This window comes from Neomonachus schauinslandi, chromosome 12 (assembly GCF_002201575.2).
Source record: "Neomonachus schauinslandi chromosome 12, ASM220157v2, whole genome shotgun sequence".
Lineage (NCBI taxonomy): Eukaryota > Metazoa > Chordata > Mammalia > Carnivora > Phocidae > Neomonachus > Neomonachus schauinslandi.
The window spans coordinates 68448262-68465058 of record NC_058414.1 but is presented as its reverse complement, the minus strand read 5'-3'; the positions used below and the strand labels follow the sequence as shown (position 1 = coordinate 68465058).

General features: G+C 37.4%; 1 protein-coding gene across 1 annotated transcript in view; it reads left to right on the top strand.

The window, feature by feature from the left end:
- The window catches only part of IMMP2L (inner mitochondrial membrane peptidase subunit 2), an 867877-nt gene that overhangs the window by 165108 nt on the left and 685972 nt on the right, over positions 1–16797 (top strand). The window lies entirely within an intron of this gene.

Here is a 16797-nt window from a genome sequence, read left to right as displayed (position 1 = left end):
CCCAGTGCATTGTGTATGGAAAGTATTTGGAGTGCCTGGGTGGCTCAGTTCGTTAAGAATCCACCTCTTGATTTTGTCTCGGGTCATGATCTCAGGGTTGTAAGATCGAGAGCCATGTCAGGCTGCACATAGGGCATGGAGCCTGCTTAAGACTCTCTCTCTCCCTCCCCCTCCCTCTGCCACTCTTCCCCTAAAAAAGGAAAGTATTTATTTAATATTTGCTGATGAATAAGGCCTTAATAGAACTCAACCACATTATCTGAGACTTCATTTCCTCAAGTGTAAAATGGAAGTACTTAGAAGCACTTTGTGTGCTGTCATGTACTTTATAAGGGGCTTTCCTATTATTAATAATCAAGTTAGAAATTCATTATTTATTAAGCATAATCTATATACTTCCTAGCATAGTTTAGCAGGTTAAAACATATGTGTATGAAGTATTCTCCCTGAAATTCTGGGGTACAACCCCAACTGCTGGCTGTCTTTGGGGCCTTAGTCGCCCTGACTGCTTCATGACTCATTTTCACTGCCTGTGGATCTTCCTTCTAGCCTGGTGATTTAAGAGTTCCTATAGCTCCAGGCCAAACAAAACAGTGATTGGCGGAGGAGTCAAAAGATTGCTCCTTAGGTTCTTCCGGTCTGGTCAGTAAGACTTGTTCAGATTGGTTATCCATGATACAATGTCCTTCTAGGTCTCCTTTTTTTTTTTTTTTCTTTATTCTTTCAAAAAAAGAGGGAGAATGCTGATCAAGGACTGCTGGGCCCAGCTGCTCCCCACAAAGTGCTGTGGGAATTCAGGGGAAGGAAAGATGAATTGTGGCTTAGAGCAGGGACCAGCCTGGATGGAGTGCTCAAGGTCAGGGCTACGCAGCCGAATGTTTCAATCTCCATCTGATTTACGAGGGGAGATATAATTGAATGACTGATTAAGGACTTAATAGAGACGTAAGCAAGGCCTATGAGAGCATAGATGAGGCAGTGATACTTAAATCTAAGTGGATGGTTCAGGGAGGACTTCCTTGGGAAGGTGACATATGAGATAGATATTCGCGGACTTGAACATGTTGAAAGCAGAAGGAGCGAGGATTTCAGGAGAGTCAGACTGAGGAAAAGAAAGATAAAAAATAAAGAGGCAGAAAAACTTAGTGAAATTTTAGTTTGCCTGTTGCTAAGGGCTTTTGAGTAAGGGAGTTTCAGGTAAGATTTTGATATTTTAATTATCCACTTTTACCCTGGCAGGCAGAAGGAGAAGCAGGCTCCCCGCTGAGCAGGGAGCCCAATGTGGAGCTCGATCCCAGGACCCTGGGATCATGACTTGAGCCAAAGGCAGACGCTTAAGCATGCAAGCCACCCAGGCGCCCCTGATTGTCATCTCTTTAGCCACTTTCACTTCCATCTTTGTGGAAAAGATGCTCTTTCTCCTGTTCAAAGTTGCCTGTGCACCTCTGTTCTAGGTCTTCTCTTTCCCCAGCTCCACAGGCCTTTGTTCCATTAACTATTTATTGCCCTTTGAACTAGCTCCTCTGCCCTGATTGCTTTTCTGAGCTTTTGAACATGTTCAAGTTTCCCTTGAGTCAAAACACAAAGATGAAATTGCTCAGACCCTCCCTTAATTCTGTGTTCACTGCTTGATCATTCTTTTATTTGCAAGTAGGGCTCTAGAAACAGATGTCTCTACCTGGCCTCTCTACTTCCTTGCCTCCCCTGTGTTGTTCAGCCTTCTGCAATCTTGCTTGTTCACACCACTCTGCTGGGATCACCTTCATGAAGGTCATCAGTCTCTGACTTGCCAAATGTTAAACGTTTTTCAGTGCTTCTTTAAAACTACTCTTCTTACTTGATTCTATTGAATGTTAGTTCATTAAAACATTCTTCTCTTTTGGTTTCTGGGACTCTACCTTTATGAGTTTTTCTCCTTCATATCTGGCTGCCCCCTGTTAGTGGACTTGCTCTCTCCCCTTTCTCTCCTTTTTGGTGTCCTTAGTGTTCTTCCTTGGACTCCTGGCCCTTACCACTCTATAGCTTCCCCTTGAGTAATCAGAACCCCTCCTAAGGATCAGCAGCCAATTATGCCAGTTATATACTAATAACTCCAAGCTCTCAAGCTTCAGCTTAGACCTTTTTCCTGATATCCAGTTGCTTCCCAGAGATTCCATTAGATATCCTGGAAGATAGAAGAAGATAAATCCAAGAATGAGATGATAGACACATGTGATGATAACAGAGTTGTTTCTCCTCCCATTATTTGCTATTTTGGTGTGTGGTAACAACCTGGACTCCATTTCTCAGCCCAGAACATTGATAAGCATTTCAGACTTCCATTTAGCTCACAATAGCACAACCAGCATGGTACCTGTCATATCCTAGGCATGCAGTGTTATGTTTGGATGAATGAATGAATACATGACTTCTCCTCCATCCCTTACATCCATTCAGTCACCAAGTTCTCTCCCTTTTACTTGGCTTTCTTCTCTTGAACTTTTCTGTCCTATTCCTCTCCATTCTTACTGTTCTGGACCAGGCTGTCATCTTCTCTCACCTTGGCTATTTCAGGAGCCTAACTTTGGCCTCATCACTGCTAGTGTAATTTCCTCCCTCCACTTCATCATCTTCACCGTTACTGTCCAGTTGAAGCCATCTATGTAGCTTTACATATTCAATTAGCCACATTAAAAAAAAACTAAAAAAGGTGATCGTGATTTTAATAATGCATTTTATTTGATCCAGTATATCCAAAATATTATTTCAGCATGTGGCCCTAATCACATTGGAACGTCCTCAACCTATATATACCCTATTCCCTTTGTCTGGAAGCCTCTAATCCTTCTACTGAACAAACTTGCTCATACAGTATCAACCTGAATGCTGTTTCCTTCATTAATCCTGCCTTAAGTTATTTAGGCAAATTTCATATACTTGTGGCTTTCAAGGTTTTTTGGCCATATCAAGTAAGAAGCATATTTTACATTGTGACCAAGATGTATGTATATGTGTGCGTGTCTTCCTATATTTTTGCCTATAGCTATACTGAAATCTCTGTGTCTGTATCTAAATTTATACCTATGAAAAACAGGAACAGAAGTTCAAATTTGTTTTATTTCATGAGGTACACGTAAGTGTATTACTGCATTTACCAGGTTGCACTAAATTTTTTTTTGCATATATCTCCTCCCTAGACTCTATATCTTTTTAAAAAAATATTGATTGATTGATTGATTGAGGCAAGTCCAGTGCCTGGTCAATGTGTGTACTCAATATATATTTATTGACTGACTCAAGTCCAGAAGAGCTGTTCACATGGGTTCAAAGACATCATTTTAACCATCAATATTAATTAGTTACCACAGTTTGTGTGGTGTTGTCTCAGCCCTGGCTGACTGAAATACCAGCACCAGGGTGATAATAAAGGTTTTCTTTATTCCCAGATCTACTTATATCTGAATAAGGAGCTCAGATTTGTTCTCTTATTCTGGTAACATGGAAAATGGATAGCAGTGAGAGCTTGATCTTTTTCACTCAGAATCAATTCAAATACTGTAGAGAAACCCATTCTGTTGCTTTTTATGAAGAGAGCTGAAGTTTGTACTCTGAGGTTAGCAATTTATGCCTGGTATTTAAAAAAATTTCTGATGACATGATACAATCTCAGACTATATCAGAGATAAGCCAGATGGCTCATTTCTAGACTAGTTTTACTGCTAATTAAAGGGCTAATTTTTCTCTCACAAACTCAAGAGTGTAAATATATTTATTGTCAAAATACTCAATAGTTGGACAAGCTAAATTGGTTCAGGAAAACCTAATTGGGTGTTTTCCATCTTGCAAAACTCTGGTGCTTATATTTAAGAGACCCTGCGGAATAGCTGTTAGTAAAGGTATTGATTACAAGTCTGCTGCTTTTTAATAGCTGTGTATTAACTCAAGAAGATTTCAAGGGACTAAAATTTTAAAGAAAAATAAAAGTCTCAACAGTTAGAACTAGTCCTTTCACTTCCACTTAGGTGAATAGTTTTGCTTTTATTACATTCTAAGTGTTGCTGTCAGTCTGTGTGAAGAGGCCCACATGACAAGATTGCGCTTTCTCTGACAAAAGATCATTATCTGGCTAGAGCGTATTCTAAGAGTCAATAAATATATAATATGCTATTTCAGATTCTTTGAAGATATTAAGTATAATCTCATTTTGGATGTAGGAGGTGTTGCTTAATAAATATTTAAAAACTCTATTGGCATGGTCTTAATGTGACAGCTAATAAACATACCATCGAGTAAGTGTTAACAAAAAGACATATTACTGTGAAGTGCCTTCAAATTATTTAGGTGAAATAATAAAGTATCACCTTTTCCTAACAAATAAACTAGCGATGATTTCATTCTTTCATGTTAATTTATGTTGAGGAATACATACAGGAAAGTTTTTGATAGAGCTATTTTTACCCTCTCCTAGTAATTTACTTAGGATTTTTATTCAAATAATTCATAATACTAAATTATCTGCAGAGAAGAGTTGCCATTTGCAATATATATATGGATTTTATTTTTTACCTAAACTTACTGTGTATGTATGAATGCTGTTATGAATATCAGGAAATATTTAACCAAGGTCCTGACTTAGAAAGTTGCCTTTCATCTAAAAATTCCAAACTTGAACTGACTTGCTACTTTTTCTTATTTTTTAAAATGAGTTCCTGTTTATTTGATGAGCAAATAGTTTGCATTTACATGTTAAACAATTTCGTTATTTAGAGTTGATAATATGTGCCATTTTGATATCTCTGGAATTTTCCATCTTGAACCTGAAAGCCTTCAGATATATATCACTACTATTATTATTTGAGAAAATGACTGGCATTTCCACTTGCCTTTCAGCATGGTTACCTTCCAGTATATTCACAAGATAAGGGAACTTTGTTTTTTGGCTCAGTGAAATATCAGCGGTGTTTTTCTGACGTGCGGCCATGTAATGTGGGATTGTTTTAGGCGCAATGTTATGAAATTTTATTTCACCTTGTAAGCATCGTGGCCTATCTTGCCATTGTAAAATGACTTGTATTTAAATACCTATAACAACTCTAATCCTGGAAAATGGAATAATAATTCATATACTCTCATTAGTAAGTTCTTTGACTAGACTATAAATTTTCACTTACCTATCAGTTTAAGTGGGAAGCTGACATTGTACATGGTCTTTCTTATCTCTAATATGACTTTTCTTTTTACTGTGAGGTTTATGAGAAGCTTTCTGTGATATTTTATTTTTTCATTCTGGTCTTCTCTTACTGTGTATTGATGCCACATATCTTGTTCTTCAGTTAATAAACAGCTCATATTCTACTGTCTCATTAGCCTTTCAGTAAATGGGATTCAAAATGGTCTCGTTAGCCTTTTGACAAATATCATTTTAATAAAATATGCATAAATATGGAAAGATCTGTGTAACAATGTCTGTAGTAATTACAATGTATTTTATATTATTTTGCATTATTATGGAATTGTGTACTTATTTCTGATGCAGAATAATTACATTAGGAGTCTATACTAACCTGTTTTTTGTGTTTATAAAGATCACAGGTTTATCAAGTAGGTGGCTTGAATTAATTTGATTTCACCTTTTCACAGTGCTAATGGAATTGATAGTGTAAGTTCGCCTGTGCCAAGAAGTAAAGAGCTCAGGTTTAATAGCTGTGCTGATTCAGAAAATTGATTTGTTGCTTGCAGGATTTTCTTAAATATAGATGCTTTAATACAATTGAATATTATAAAAACTCTTTTACCTTACATTAAACTCATTTTTATGGTATTCCAGAGATATTGGTTAAGAAAGGAGCTTGAGAGGGGCACCTGGGTGGCTCAGTGGTTAAGCGTCTGCCTTCGGCTCGGGTCATGATCCCAGGGTCCTGGGATCGAGCCCCGCGTCGGGCTCCCTGCTCGGCGGGAGGCCTGCTTCTCCCTCTCCCACTCCCCCTGCTTGTGTTCCCTCTCTCGCTGTCAAAATAAATGGATAAAGTCTTAAAAAAAAAAAAAAAAAAGAAAGGAGCTTGAGAGATAGAAAGACCTAACTTGGATCTTAGATTTGCCATTTGCTATCACAGGGCTCTTGGGTGATTATAATAACAATACCTGCCTCAAAGGATCATTTTTTGAGAAATAATTGAGATAATAAGATTTACTAAGCGCTAAATTTACTAAGTACTAGTAGTTTTATTATCATAATAATAAAAGTCATGAACTTTTTTCCCTAAATATATTTCATTTTGCTGGAAATTTTGTTGATCAATATTTGCACTGTGACAATTACAGAATGTTGACTAAATGGATAAGTATACCACTGTAAACTTTTTTTTTTGGACCTCTTGAAGGCCAGTGTAATCAGCACATTGAAAAACATAACAGTTCACATTTAATAAAATTGAATTGAATTTGCATGGTTTCAACTGGTATAAGATGACTGTCATGTAAATTTGCTTGTTTCCTGTTATGTAATTATTTTATAATTGTTTATTATCTGCCAAAGTAAATTGTAAACAGAAGTTGATTAGAAATTATTTTTCAGCTTCTTCTTACCTATCTAAAAGTATGTAAAAATGTTTTTTTCAACCACCAAGTTTATTTAGTAAATGTCTGCTGGATTTTAACCTGCTATACTTTTTTTTTTTTTTACCTGATATGCTTTTTAAAATTTATTGTTTATTTATTTAATTAAATTTTTTATTTAAATTTTGTTAATTAACATACAGTGCAATATTGGTTTCTGGAGCAGAATACAGTGATTCATCACTTACATATAACACCCAGTGCTTATCACAAGTGCCCTCCTTAATATACATCAACCACTTGTCACATCCCCCATCCACCTCCCTCCATCAACCCTCAGTTTGTTCTCTATCATTAATAATCACTTATGGCTTGTTTCCTCTCTCCTTTTTTTATTTTCCCCCTTCCCATATGTTCCTCTGTTTTCTTTCTTAATTCCACATATAAGTGAGATTATATGGCATTTGTCTTTCTCTGACTGACTTATTTCACTTATAATACACTCAAGCTCCATCCTTATCATTGCAAATGGCAAGATTTCATTCTTTTTGGTGGCTGAGTAATACTCCATTGAATATATATACCACATCTTCTTTATCCATTCATCAGTTGATGGACATTTGGACTCTCTCCGTAGTTTGGCTGTTGTTATAATGCTGCTATAAATATCGGGGTGCATGTACCCCTTCAAATCTGTATTTTTGTATCCTTTGGGTAAATACATAGGAGTGCAATTGCTGGATCATAGGGTAGTTCCATTTTTAACTTTTTAAGGAACCTCCATACTGTTTTCCACAGTGGCTGCAGCAGTTCACATTCCCACCAACAAGAGGGTTCCCCTTTCTCTGCTTCTTCACCAACACCTGTTGTTTCTTGTGTTTTTAATTTTAACCATTCTGACAGGTGTTAGGTGGTATCTCATTGTGGTTTTGATTTGTATTTCCCTGATGATGAGTGATATTGAGCATCTTGTCATATGTGTGTTAGCCATCTGGAAGTCTTCTATGGAAAAGTGCCCGTCATGTCTTCTGCCCATTTCTTAACTGGGTTATTTGTTTTTTGGGTGTTGAGTTTGGTAAGTTCTTAATAGATTTTGGATACTAACCCTTTATCAGATATGTCATTTGCAAAGATCTTCTCCCATTCCCTATGCTGCCTTTTAGTTTTGTTGATTGTTTCCTTTGCCGTGTGGAAGATTTTTATCTCGATGAGTCCCAGTAGTTCATTTTTCCTTTTTTTCCCCTGCCCCCGACGACATGTCTAGTAAGAAGTTGCTATGGCTGAGATCAAAGAGATTGCTGCCTGTGTTCTCCTCTTGGATTTTGATGGTTTCCTGTCTCACATCTAGGTCTTTCATCCATTTTGAATTTATTTTTGTGTATGGTATAAGAAAGTGGTCCAGTTTCATTCTTCTGCATGTGGCTGTCCAGTTTTCCCAGCACCATTTGTTGAAGAGACTGTCTTTTTTCCATTTTCCATTCCATATTCTTTCCTGCTTTGTCAAAGATTAGTTCACCATATAGTTGAGAGTCCATTTCTGGGTTCTCTGTTCTGTTCCATTGATCTATGTGTCTGTTTTTGTGCCAGCCCCATACTGTCTTGATGACTACAGCTTTGTAATATAGCTTGAAATTTAGAATCATGTTGCCTTCAGTTTTGTTTTTCTTTTTCAAAATTGCTTTGGCCATTTGGGATCTTTTATGGTTCCATACAAATTTTAGGATTGTATGTTCTAGCTCTGTGAAAAATGCTGGTGGTATTTTGATAGGGATTGCTTTAAATGTGTAGATTGCTTTGGGTAGTATAGAAATTTCAACAATGTTTGTTCTTATAATCCTTGAGCATGGAATGCTTTTCCATTTCTTTGTGTTCTCTTCAATTTCTTTCATAAGTGTTTTGTAGTTTTCAGAATACAGATCCTTTACCTCTTCAGTTAGGTTTATTCCTGGGAATCTTACTGTTTTTGGTGCAATTATAAATGGGGTTAATCCCTTGATTTCATTTTCTGCTGCTTCGTTATTGGTGCATAGAAATGCAACAGATTTGGGGTGCCTGGGTGGCTCAGCTGGTTAAGAGGCTGCCTTCAGCTCAGGTCACTATCTCAGGGTGAGATTGAACCCCCTTGTTGGGCTCCCCACTTCTCCCTTGTTGGGCTCTGCTTCTCCCTCTCCCTCTGCCACACCCCCCGCCCCCCCCCCCCCCCCCCCCCCCCCGTGCAAGCACACGAGTGTGCTCTCTCTCTCTCTCAAGTAAATATATAAAATCTTAAAGAAAATGGATAGCAGTGAGAACAATTTGATGTTTTTCACTTAGAATCAACTCTAATACTTTAGAGAAACACATTCTGTTACTTTTTATGAAGGGAGCTGAAGTTTGTACTCTGAGGTTAGCAATTTATGCCTGGTATTTAAAAAAATTTCTTTATCCAACAAGGTTGTCATTCAGAATAGAAGGAGAGATAAGGAGTTTCCTAGACAAATAATAACTTGATATACTTTTGATGGGTACTTTCTATTCCCCTTGATTTTAAACGAATGAATGAATAAAACAATTATTCATGGGGTAGTAATAAAATCAAATATGGTACAGTCATACTTTATATAGTATTATGTTTATATATGTGCAAGTGAAACTATGCATGGAAAAAACTGTATTAGGATTCATAGCAAATTGTTGATAGAATTATTTCTATAGTAGGGTTTGGAGCAGTGTAATTCTTGAGTGTATATCAAAGAGAGTTTCATGATTGCAAGCAACCTAAACTGAGAGATGATCTAAACAAAAAAGAGGAATTTATTGGATAAAGTTTGGCTGTACCACACAATTGAAAATTGAGTTGAATAAGTAGGCCTCAGAAGCATAGAAGTAGAAACAGCTCAGAGAGTTAAGTGACAGTAATTTGTGAGCAGTTTCTATGGCAGGAGTGGAATTTGAAGACTTCCATTTGAAGACTGATAGCCCTACTAGAGTGACAAAAAATGGGGTTGGTGGATGGCAGTTCACCAAAGGAAATGGTACTATTCCTGAAGAGCATCAGAGATTTCTATTATAGAAGGATGTTCTCCTTCATATTTTTTTTTTTTTTTTTTTTTTAAAGATTTTTTTTATTTATTTGAGACAGAGAGAATGAGATACAGAGAGCATGAGAGGGAGGAGGGTCAGAGGGAGAAGCAGACTCCCTGCCGAGCAGGGAGCCCGATGCGGGACTCGATCCCGGGACTCCAGGATCATGACCTGAGCCGAAGGCAGTCGCTTAACCAACTGAGCCACCCAGGCGCCCCTCTCCTTCATATTTTATATGTCTTTTTTTTTTTAATAGCTTTGTTGTGATTTAATCCATACACCATATGATTCAACCATTTTGAGGTATATAATTAAATGGCATAGTATTAGTCACAAAAATGTACATTCATCAGTAAATTCAATTTTAGAATACTTTCATTACCCCAAGAAGGAACCCCATATCTCTTAGCCATCACCTCCAAACCATCTCTCTACTCTCAGTCTCTAGTAGCCACCAATCTGCTGTCTCTATAGATTTCCCCATTTTGAATATTACATATTAATGGAATTATGCAGTATGTGGTCTTTGTGACTGACTTCCTTCACTTAGCACAGTATTTTCAAGGCTCATGAGGTTGTAGCATATATCAGTAATTTATTCCTTTTTATGGCGGAATAATAATATTCGGTTATAGGGATAAACCACATCTTATTTATCCCCTCATCAGTTAATGGACATTTGGATTGTTTCCATCTTTTAGCTATTATGAATAATGCTGCTATGAACCTTCAGCTACAAATTTTTGTTTGACTACCTGTTTTCAATTCTCTTGGGTATATAGTTAGGCGTGGTATTACTGGATCGTATGGTAACTCTGTGTTTAAGCATTTTAGGAATTGCTAAACTGTTTTTCAGAAGTCCTGCACCATTTTACAATCTCACCAGTAGTGTAGGGAGGTTTCTGTTTCTCCACATCTTTATTAACATGTTAAATGCCTTTTTGATTATAGCCATCCTAGTAGTGGGTGTGAAGTAGTATCTCATTGTGATTTTGATTTGCATTTATCTGGTGGCTAATGATGTTGAATGTTTTCTATGTGCTGTTTGGCTGTATATATATATGTATACATATATTTACATAGTTTTTTTACTTTCATAATTTTTAAAATTAAAAACGTCAGATTTTTTCATTTTTTTTCTTACCATTACTTTTCATTCTTTATAATTTTAGGTGAGTGTTTAACACAAAGTTAGTTACTTATAATTTTTCTGTGAGCTGAGTATTATGGCATTAAAAATAAAAGGAGCTTAGAGAAGGTAAGTAATTTGCTCAAGATCACAGAGTTAGTAAGTCACATAGGATTTGAACCTAGGCCATTTTATTTATTTATTTTTTATTTTATTTTATTTTATTTTATTTTTTTTAAAGATTTTATTTATTTATTTGAGAGAGAGAATGAGAGAGAGAGAGCATATGAGACGGGGGAGGGTCAGAGGGAGAAGCAGACTCCCTGCCGAGCAGGGAGCCCGATGCGGGACTCAATCCAGGGACTCCAGGATCATGACCTGAGCCGAAGGCAGTCGCTTAACCAACTGAGCCACCCAGGCGCCCGAACCTAGGCCATTTTAAATCCAGTGCCTGGTTTCTTAAACACGAGACTGTAATGTGTATTAAATCATATGTGTTCTCAAGTTTACTGTATTGTTGTTGTTAGTTTGTTTTGCCTGCCTTTATAATCTTATAGAAACAAAGACTCTTAAATTTCAGAGGGATCTCACAGTTCGTCAAGTGTCACCTCTACCCAGTGTAGGTAGTCTGTCTACCGGTTTGCTAAGTCCTGGTTGTTTAGCCAGGATTGTATGTTGTTTTCCACTTGTATCAGAATCAACTCAGTTGTTGGTTAAAATTGCATATTTCCAGGCTTCACCCCCGACTTCATAAATACGCCAGTTGAGTACCGGGCCTAGGAAACAAAATCTTAAGTGAGCGGATTGAGAACCACTTCTTTGATGGCAGGTATCTCACCATGTCACAAGACCATTACTTTGTTTGATGCTTTTCTTGTTTCCTGGTAGCTTTTATCATTTGATCTGCCTCTACTCTACAGTAACACTCAGTAGGCCTGTTCTCTTTGATGCTTGGCAAATATGGCTCTAGCACGCTGATAGAGAGGACTTTCCGTCTGTCGTTTCCATCCTGGCAGTTCTGCTGAGTTAATCATTCGGTTAAGAATCTCTTGCTCAGCACCTCCTGAGTAGGTGGGAGACAGCACTGCTATGCATGACCTCTGCTATGAAAGAGGCAAAACTCTGGTAGGAATTTTAAGCATTAAGCAGAAATATTCAAGTCTGTTTGAGCATGATAGCATCTTTGAACGTTCCTGATGTGAAAATTTCATATTTTCTTTTCCTGAAGACAGAAGTGTAGTTTTAGTGATAATAGTTTTACCTGATTTCATGTAAGAAGTTTTCTGGACAATGTGATAGCTACAATTAATATCAGATGCAGTGTCCAGGGTCTGCAGAGGCGACAACCCCTACACTTTGTTTTCTCACTTGGGTTACCAAGCTAGGAGAGAATACTATTAAAGGGTTAGACTCATGTGTTCAGGTCCTATTAGCTTTTGATTTATGACCCAAGCCAATTCACTTATGTCTTTACTTGTCTGACTCTCAGGATTTGACTGTCCTTTGGTTTTAACTTGATGAGAACTGTATGGATTGCTTTCTTGCCTTAATACTGTGAAAAATGCAAGGAGCCTTATGATAACTTGTACATCAGATGAGCTGTGATTGTTAGATAAAAGGACAGTAATAATGTAGAGATAGCATGGACTTGGAAAAGCTAATTTTGTAGAATTGCTAAGTCTTGCCCTTTTTTTTCAGTGTTGGATTTTTTTCTCACTGAGAACTAGCTTATCACCTCATTCCATAGCTTTTTCTCAGGCATTCTCCTAGAATGCCATTCTTTCCTTTCTGTTTCTTTACTGTCATCAGCCTAGTCCGGGACCTTAGCAGCTGCAGAATGATCAATAGTAGGAAAGGTTAAAAAGGTCAGATGTGAATTTATTACACAAGTATATTCTTGATTTATGCAAATGCATTGTCAACAGGTTACCAATTTGCATTATTCAATATTCATTTACAGGCACTTATGACACTGTCAATCTCAAGCATGTGAGCAATTTTTAAAGACTGGCTTGTGCTTGGATAGTTCGAAGCTGTTTCCATTAAATAATTTGAAGTGACTATGATGAGGGTTTGTTTTTTTTCAGGAACTGAATGGGGTCTTTACTGAAGACGAAGGTGGAAAGGGTCAGAGCAAACCTAGAATCAGAAAGAGGTGCTTGGCATTTTTTTCCTCCATGATTAACAAAGCAGGAACAAGAAAGCATTTTGAAGATTTGATTTGATTCAAAACAGTGTTTTCTAAACATAAGCCATTCTTGTCTTTAACTTAGAAATAGGTTCATTTAAATGACTGATGTATTTCCCTGTGTTCTTCATTCATTCTTAGGAGGCAGATGATTTATGAACTACTGTACTCAGCAGAGGAGAAATTAATTTGGCACAAAATATGTAGAGTCATATCTTTTTTCTTTTCTTCTTTTTTTTTTTTTTTGCTATAAGAATTCATTCTATCCTCATCATCCCACCTTGAAGGCATTTTCCTTTAGTTCATAATCTTCACTAACCTATTTATATCCTGTAGGAACTTAAAAGCATTAGCAAAGGTTATAACTGAAGTTGTCAAGAAAAATAGATGAATTAAAATCTACCCCAGAGCAGTTTTGCATGTGACAGAACCTAGAGCAGCAAGGAACCAGGAAAGGAAGGGGATCCTGACTGTATTGCCTCTGTTCCACTTTGTCTTACCTTGCAGCATTGAAAGACAATTTTCTCTCCTTTACTCAGTGGTTTTCTCAATTTTACATTTTTACTACTAGTATTTGCCAGGTACATTTACAAACATTATCTCATCCAGTTTTCAAAACAGCACTCCTGGGTTGGAGGTATCAGCTTTTATGCCAGCATGCCATACCCCTGGACCTCTAGTATACTAACTTTTCTAATCATCTCTAATATTTTTTCTTTTTCACGGAAAATGTGTTTTTTTTCCTTTCCCTGGCATATAGTTTCAGAGAAATTTAAGAAATACCCAGTTAACAACCACTCTGTGGAAGGCATGCCATCACTCTTTTCCTATATATGTATTTTTTTTTCCATCATTTATGCCACTTTTCTGTATTTGGCGTGAATCACTTAATCCTCTCTAATGAGAAAACTAGATAATTCTGTAGGTCCCTTCCGCCAACAAGTAACAAAACAGAGGAAATCAACACTTGATTTTCACTGTTACCCTGACTAGTCATTTCCCTTCTGTGTGTAGATTTATGGGTATTTGTGAGATCTATGATCTCACAGCACTTGAAACAGGAAAATGAAACTGATGAGAAATTCTGACTGCTCAGGCTTTTCTTTTGCTATTTTGTTTCCCTAGTGTAGAACTAGTGTCTCTTAATATCCTTGCTCATGCATAGTGTTCATGACCACTTGGGTGGACCAGGAGGAAAGGGGATGGCTATTAGAGCTTAAATTTCCTTAGATAATTCCCATATACCTCCTCCCCAACCACAAATAGAGTTTCTCCCATCAACAGCTTGCATTAGTATGGGACATTTGTTATAATTGGTGAGCAAATATTGATACATTATTATTAACTCAAGTCCGTAGTTTACATTAGGGTTCACTCTTTGTGTTGTATAGTTTTATGGATTTTGGCAAGTTATAATGTCATATATCCACCGTTATAGTATCATACCTCACTGCCCTAAAAATTACCTGTACTCTATTTCTCTCTTGTTCCTTCCCACCCCACTTCCCCACCTTGTGAACCCCTATAAACACCAATCTCCATAGTTTTGCCTTTTCTAGAATGTCACTTAGTTGTAGCCTTTTCAGACTGGCTTCTTTCACTTAGTAATAGGCATTTAAGATTTCTTTATGTTTTTTTAGAGCTCATTTCTGTTTATCACTGAATAATATTCCATTATATTGATATACCACAATTTGTTTATCCATTCCCCTATTGAAGAATATCTGGTTGCTTCCAAGTTTTGGCAATTATGAATAAAACTGCTGTGAACATTTTTGTGCAGGATTTTGTATAGACATATGTTTTGAACACATTTAGGCAAATACAAGGATTGTTTATACCTTTTTAACACTTCAGAAAATTAGAATGCTTATGAATATATTAGAGCCTTAAAATATTCCATTTCAAAGATAGAAGACATGCTCATTAAAATGAATATATGTGTTTGGTTCTGAAACATACATTGTGAACAATGGAAACCTTTTAGAGATAATTAGGAAAGCAGTTAATTTTTGAATTTTTGAAATTGAGAATGTTTATATTTTATATGAAGCGTTATTATAGAAGTAAAAGGAGGCCAAAATAGCTCTTTTCAGAGCAGTGTTCCAGATCGACATTCATAATTTTTGGTAGTGTTTATGTGTGTTAAATATGTTAATTCTATATATTATGAGTCCAATCCCTCCCTTACTCCCAAAAGATTAAAATCTGTGAATTGTAGAAAAAACAAACAAAAAAACTTGTTCTCATCCCAGCATTTTTGTTTTTAAATCTTTTGGATGGTCCTTCACTGAACAATGTGAAAGTACTCTCAGTGTGCAGGGGATAGAGCAGTTAATAAAAAAGACAAAAATCTCTGCCCTCAAAGGGGCTTACTTTTAATGGAAGAAACCGATAAATAGAATTCATTGTGTATCACATATTTATAAGCAGTCATGGAAAGCATAAAGCAGGTATGAGGGAGGGAGAGTCACTGGTGACTTTGGGGTTGTCTCACTGCCCACAGAGCTGTGTGGGAATTAGACATGACCTGGGTATGGGGCTTCTGAGAGCTGATGAAAAAGGGAAATAAAGACATAGTAAGATGAGCTCTGCTAATCTCTGGGACTGTAAACATGTTAAGGTTGTGAGTGCTGCTGAGAGAGAGGCAGGGATGGCTGTCAGTTTTCCCTTCTGCCCATGTCTGTGTACATACTGAGGAGGGGTGGCCCTATCTGGACCTCTTTGGCCTCTCCCTTTGATTTATGCTGATGGAGACCCAGGAGTCAGAGGAGGCAATGTCTTTTTTTTTTTTTAAGATTTTATTTATTTATTTGAGAAAGAGACAGAGAGAGAGCAAGCATGAGTGAGAGGGAGATGGAGAAGCAACTGAGCAGGGAGCCTGACATGGGGCCTGATCCCAGGACCCTGAGATCATGACCTGAGCCAAAGGCAGATGCCTAACCGACTGAGCCACCCGGGCGCCCCGAGGAGGTGATGTCTTATACAAAGTATAAAAGCCCCAGGGGTCTTCTGTGCAGGTATAAGCTGGGTCACGTGTAGGTGAGGCTTGATCAGTGCCTTGACTGTGTCACTGAAGTCCCACTTGTGTGTCCCTTCTCTGCCTTCCTTGTCATCTGCTTCATTCTAAGGTAACTCCTGTCACCTCACAGATACGCCTTCTGCCCACCCACTTGCAGAAAGAACAAGAAGAGATTATTTATTTATTTATGTCCTTTCTTTCATGCGCCTCCAGTTTCTTACAGAAGTATTCACCATAAAACAAGTTTATTCCAAAGTTTTCTTTGCTGTGTTTCGTTTTGTAGTTTGCTTGCCACTTTTATGCATGAGGCCAGAAGAGAACTGTCAGGCTAGCAGTTGTGTGCTGCTCCTGCCCCTCCCTGGTAAAATTGGGTTGCTGAAGCTTTGAACAGTACTTGCCAGGGTGATGGCTCTCTCATCCAGAACTGTGGCCATTTGTTAATGTAGTGGGAATTTCACAGCATGAAGATGATCCCTTATGGTTGACTAGCTGGAATCTAAGATGTTTTGCAGTGCACATTTGATGCTGACTGGTTAAACTTTCAAAGTAGATATTTCACAGTGTTTTGTTTGTATAGGTGTTTATTTTGTTTTGATTTAAAGAGTAGTCTCCCAAGCTGAGCTTGCTTGTTCTACAACACATACACATGTACCCACCTCTTCACAATATTTTGAATTTTAAATTTCCAGTATATGCCATATATACTTGCCCCCTTTTCTTTAAAGAAATGGCCTAACTTCGTGGTGTGACTAGTGAGTTAATTTCTGTCCATACAGTCTCTATGGTGAGACAGTATCTTAAGTTCTGAACAGCCTGTGGAAGGTGTCTAATAGTTATGGTGTGTCTTAGAAACCATGTGGT